The following is a 6,636-nucleotide window of genomic DNA, read 5'->3' as shown; positions in this document are numbered from 1 at the left end:
CGGGCAGCTTCATCGGCCCATTCATTGCTGATAATCCCGCAGTGCCTTTGAAGCCATTGGAAAATTATGTTATGGCCTGCATCACTTGTATGATGTAACGTCTCTGTAATCTGAAATATTAGCTGTTCGTGTGGTCCTCGTCCTAAAGGTGACAGTAGAGACTACAGTGCCGTCCTTGAATCGCAGAATATCGTCCACTTGTGTGGTGATTCATCACCAAAGTAATAAAGGGCAGTAAAGAGTGCTGCGAGCTCTGCTGCGGTCGATGTTGTCACGTGAGTTGTCTTCAATTTCATTGTTGTAACTTTCGGTACTATCACGATTGCCTCCGCGGAGCTGTTTGGTCGGACAGATACATCAGTAGATATGAGTACAGTCACGGCAGTTCTCGTACAAAAGTAGTAACGTGAGCTTTTTAAGGGCTGGTGATGATAGATCAGCTTTTTTCGTGATGCCAGGTATTGTGAGGTTGATTTTTGGCTGAGCGAGGCACCATGGAGGAATCGAAGGTCTCTCAGCCGGAGTGAAACAAGCTGGCAATGATTCACCATGTGTTGTTATCGTTTGGCTGAAAGGTGTGCGTGGTCTGTCCGCTGGTAGAGAGACTAAGTGGTGACGAGGAGTTGTGGCATGATGCCTTATGTGGGTCCTGAGCGCTTCAATTTCAATGATGGTCTTAACAAGGTAATTGGTCTCTAGCGATTGCTATCGTAGCCACTGTTGATGCACTCTGAGGCCGGCCTAGATAGATCCGGAGCGCTTGAACCTGAACACTTTGTATTGTGCGTAGATTCGTTTTACCTGTGTTGGTTATTGCTGGCAAGCTGTACCGCAGAAAGCTTAGAAAAAGCACCCTGTACAGTTGTAACATGGCCCATGTCGACATTCCCCAAGTTTTGCCAGGGAAAAAATTGAACAGGTGGCGGATGCCTGTCCACCGTTTTTTCACGTATGATACCTGAGGGCTCCATGGCAAGTCAATGTCGATTATGGCACCTAGAAACTTGTACGATCGAACATGTGGTAATTTTTGTCCATTTATCGCTACTCTGTATTTTTTCAATGGCTTGTACGTAAATGGCACTAGTGCGCATTTCTCGGAGGAAATTTCCGGACCTCGATTACGGAGGCAGTTTGGGTGGCGGATCTCTGAATTCTCGCTCGCAACTGTAGGCATCTTACTGCAGACGTCCATATGCAGATGTCATCCGCGTACTTTGATAGCCTGACTTTGCTTGGCACATGCTCAAAGAGAGCAATTAGGGTTATATAAAATAACATAGGGCTCAGTACACCGCCCTGGGGGCTCACCGCGGTAGCTATAATGTAGAGAAGTAAGGCCTTCCTCATTGCTTACCAAAAAAGATCGTATGGAGAGATAGCTCCGTATCCATTGAAACTTATGACCACCCACCACTCTAGTACTTCTCCAGGCGTCCTAGGACCATACTCTCCCGTACTTTGCCCACGCAGCTTGCCAAAGCGATCGGGCGATATAATTAAGAGTTCCAACGACGACTCACCTGGCTTCAGCAGTCGAACAAGGCGACTTGTCTTCCAGCTTGTTGGTAGCGTGTCATCTCTCCAAGATTCATTGTACAGCTCACGAAGAACACCTCTCGCTCGCTCACCAAGGTGACACAGGGCTCAGTAGGAAATTCCATCAAGTGCTGGCGCTGATGTACGGCCACACAAAGCTAATGCTGCCTTAAGTTCGTGGATTGAGAATGGTAGATACACGCTGCGATCACGTGGTAGCGAGCAACTACTCAATCTTCTGGGATCCCGTTTCTTTTGAGAGAGGACTAGAGCCTTGAAGGGGAACCACTGTACAGGGAGTGTCCGGAGACCGTGCATCGTTCTCCATGGTTGCCATAAAGGCTTGCATGGATCTAGCGACTCACAGAAGGCAGTCTAACGTTGCGATTCGAGCTTCTCTAACCGGCGCTGGTTCTTCTTTTGCCTGCGTCTGGCGGTCCGTAAATCGTCCATTGTCTTCGTACGTCGGTTCCTTCGTGCAGCACGTCGTCGAATTGCTCGAAGTTCTTCCCGTTGCACATCAAATTGCGTCAGTTTCGAAGAACATATGAGACCACGCATAGTGTCTTGCGGCGCGCTCTTGATTGCCTCTTCCAAGTCGAAAGATGGATTGGCTTCGCAGTGTTCTTCCATGATAAACTGAAATTTAGACCAATCCACTCTTTGGGTTATATCCCGTATTTTGGAAGGGGACCTTGTCAGACGTGCTTGTCAGAAGCCTTGTCAGACGTGCTGGGTGGTTTGCGGACATCGAAACGCACGGATGCGACCATATCTCTCCGTACGCCAAGATCAGAGGATTCTCTTATCTTGACGTTCGGAGGGATATGATCGCTTCCGTGCGTCTCATTTCCGCAAACCACCCAGCACGTCTGACAAGCTTCGTGAAAGAAAAGCCAAGACAGCTGCTGTATGTGGAGCCGCGTAGAAACGTAGGACTTCCATCATTCAGCAGCCAAAGTTCATTACTGGAGACGAAAAATACCTGAGCTCTGCCTCGCGCGGTGATCTTCGAACTTCTCCAGAGTGTATAATGGACGTTGAAACCTCCAATAATGACGCAGGTATTGGGAGTTGAGGAGAGGACGTCTCGTAGTCTTTTGTGACCAAATGGACTTGACGGAGATGGGTAGGCACCCACAAAAGTAAAGGTAAAATTATTTTTCTTTACTGTTACGCATATGTATTGATTATCATCATTAGGTGGCACCGGCTGAGGAATGTAACTGAGGTCATGGCGAATAAAAACCAAAACGTTACTGTTTCCCCCAAGAGTTGACGACATAAATGATTCATATCCACAAAACCTGATCGTGTTCGATAAGTTCGGCTCACAAATGATGACAATAGGAAAAATATTGGCATGCATGAAGCGACGGGAATCCGAAATGCGCGCTCTGAGTCCGCGGGCATTCCACTAAAGAATATCTGCTTGTCAGACCTCATCCCAAAAGGGCACTGGCTGCGGAGTCATGATGTACTCCAGCGTTGCCAGCACCGGACTCAGAGCGACCAGTACTTGAAGCGCACTTCTGACAGACGGTGTGTGCATATTGTTTAGCAACACGGGAATGGTATTCATTAAAAGCCTCATAAGAGCGGCATTCTAATCTGTTTTCACTTGCCCATCTGTTTTCCCCGACTCCTCGCATAGCACCTTGCTGTACTGGGGGCGGCTTCTTCGGCTCTTGTGCCGGTCGTGTACGCGAAAGTGGCGGCCATTACTTTTTAGAGAGAGATCTGTCAGTTTTCTCCGTACCAACGTTGGTGTTTGGAGTGCTGGAATCTTCCACTGATGATGCTGCTTGACGAGCTGACTTTTCTTGAAATTTGAATATTGTCCACGTGGACGATATTCAGTGATTCTAAGATGGCCACTGTAGTCGCTACTGTCACCTTTACGGCGCGGACCGCACGGACAGGTAATATTTCACATTACAGAGAAGTTACACCATATAAGTGATGCAGGCCATGAAATATCTTTCCATTGGTTTCCAAGTGACTGCGGGATTATCGGCAATGAATGGGCCGATAAAGCTGCCCATTCAGCCAATACTGAGGAGCACCACGTACCAATTCCACTTTCAAGAACTGACGCAACACGGAAGCTCCGCCTGCTTGCTCGGCAGTACACCATGTCACAATGGAATGACCCCCTTTTAAGAAATACGTGACTGTACTCACTTGATCCCACATTAAATCTTCGAGTGCCATCACAGCTTCGCCGTGGAGACGTCACGCTTTTGCATCGACTGTGGTTGGGCGTTGCCTTTACGAAAGCTTATGCGTTTCGCATAGGGATGACCGACACCCAAACCTGTGACCACTGCGGCCATGAAGAATCAACTGTCCATATTTTGTGCGCCTGCCCACAGTAAGGTCGACAGAGGGAATGCCTTCGCCACGAACTTGACCAACTGGACGACCAACCCCTATCCGCAAAAAGAATTCTACAACATCGAAGGAAGCTAACGTCACAGAAGAAGGCCGTGCAAGGGCTATTGCGCTTTTTGCGATCTACTGGCCTTTGCGAACGCCTTTAACTGGAACGCCTTTCGTGTGTGTCTCCATGTGTGCGTGTTTCTTTTTTTTTCACCGTTTTCCTCTCTGTCAATATTCTAACCCCTATCCTCCATCCCCAGTGTAGGGTAGCAAGCCGGAGGCTCATATCTGGTTAACCTCCCTGGCTTTCCTCTTCATTCTTACTCTCTCTCTCTTCCTCTCTCTTTGATATTTTCCGTCGTGAAGTCCTTCGACGGTGACGTCGTTTTTACCACACTTTCACAGTGGCCTCTTTCTGAGTAGAGTTGTCTCTCGCCATTTGTTTAAGAGTAGTAATCCCTTTCTTGATCTGGGGACAGTCTTTGGAAGATGCGCAGTGATCACCCTGAGAGTTAGGACACTTCAACTTGGTTGTGCTGCAGTTGGCTTCTGAGTGAGGTTTGGAGCATCGAGGTCACACGGCGGAATGTCTGCTAACACCCTTCACGTGGCCAATTTTTTGACAGTTGAAAGTTGGCCTTGGAATAAATGGTAGAACCTGGTGGCGGAAGTGGCCAACCTTCACGTAGGATGGAAAGCAGTCACCTTTGAACGTCATCCTCAAATGTTTATTACCGAGGCGACCAACATGCACAATGACGTTGTGTTCACTTACTGGATTTATGAGAACCGGCAAAAACTGGGAAACGAAAACAGTACGGCAATCTGAGATGCAAGACGTGGCAGGTTCGGTTGTGCATCATAAAATAGCCATTATGCACTATATCTACTAGGCTTCCCACAACCCGGAAGAGATTGAAAATCACGTAGGCGTTGATGTTGTGTTTTCGGCTCCGCTAAAACTTTTAACTCTGTGCAACAAAACATACCCGTGCAATAGCGAACAGAATAAATCATGCAAGATGCAAAACCAAAAAGAAAAATTGGTGTCTTGCAACGAGGGTGTTTTTTATCGTGTGCCGTTGTCTTGTGGACGCGAGTACATTCGACAGACTGGCAGATGCATAAACACCAGACTAAAAAAGCACAAGAATATAATTGAAGATAATGAGGTCCAGCTTACACTACCATAAATGTGATAAGTCCACACGTCATCGAAAGAAGCCATGCGTGCCTGAGTTCGAAAAGAGCGGGATTGTTTCTCGACACAGGGATCAGAGCGTCAGAGAGATCTTCAATGGGGTCAAGATTGCTGAGGCAGGAGAGGGGTGTGTAAGCACGCCATCTCTTACATTAAAAAAATGAGCTAAAGTTTTTAGATGTTTGGGAATGAGGAGCTTGGTGATATCATCTTGTGCCACTCATGCTAACTGTCGTTCTTTTGCTTTCGCACATTTTTTTCCTTTTCAGCTGGCGCTTCGCATGTATGCATAGGCAACGCATCGACAGTAGAAAAATAGTTGGAAGTCTGCGCTGTTTTCATTCGGTCTCTATCGTCGTCCATTCCTTGTGCTTCGCGCTGTTGCATAAGTTGCCATGCTTACGATGTCCGCTAAACAAGCATCACTTCTCCACTGGTCGGCTTCAATTCGACAATTTCAACATGTGCCCTAAAATGAATAGTTACGTTGGAAGAGTTATAAGAAAGGAAATCATAAGAGAATGTGGGTACTCGTTTGGATATTATAGCCGCCTGGCTGCATGGTTTAAAAAAATTTTTAAGCCATAGTTTCACAGACGGTTTCTTAATATTGTCATGAATAGTTGACAGACATAAAAACCAAACTTACAAAACAACCAAGATAGCGGAAGGGTGGTAATTACACTCGCAGCTGAATCGGTGGAGGTTAACTTGGGATCATTCTTTTCTGTGTCTTCATTGACTGTTGTTCCCTGAAAGTGTAGCAATTGTCTTGGCGAAGGTGTCTGTTTAAGCTTAACTGCATTCAACCCGAGGTTCACAAATCCTTTAGCTTATTGCATATCGACAACAACCAAAATTTAGATTGTTAATGAAATGTTCTGTATAAATTTCGACATTTTTGAAACAGACAGCGACCACCAACATGAAGTTGTGTCTCTGTTATGCATGCGTGTTTTGTACGTGTTGTGCGTGAGGGCTGAGGTTGCGTGTACATTTTATCCTATGGTGAGTGCTGTTTCAGTGTATACAGGGCCACTGACTGGCCCCGTACTAATATTCTGCAGTTACCGGAAACGATCTAGTCGTCTGTCTGGCGTAAACATTATTTGGAAGTGGCTTCCCACACGGTACTCAGATGCACACACACTACAGGGCTTTGTTGACCAGACTTGCCCAAAAGAAGAATTGTGCTGAAATGATTAATTGAGCTCTGTACAATCATGCTTCGATAAGTATATTATAGCACCATTGTTGTTTTTCATGTCAGTCGCAGCATGACGCCCTGAGGCACAAAGATGCTTGCGGCGGCGATCGGGCGGTCACCCGCAGGGTTGTATGAACAGACCAATCAAACGCTCTCCTCGCTCATAGGAGGTCATTTTTGTTTGCTTCAAAAACGAATTACATTGCCTACGCTTAGTGGCTTGTCTTATCTAATTGGATACGCGCCATGGTTGCTCAGTCGCTATGGTGTTGGACTGCTGAGCATGAGGTCGCGGGATCGAATCGCG

This window comes from Dermacentor andersoni, chromosome 11 (assembly GCF_023375885.2).
Source record: "Dermacentor andersoni chromosome 11, qqDerAnde1_hic_scaffold, whole genome shotgun sequence".
NCBI lineage: Eukaryota > Metazoa > Arthropoda > Arachnida > Ixodida > Ixodidae > Dermacentor > Dermacentor andersoni.
This window is presented reverse-complemented; position numbering follows the sequence as displayed.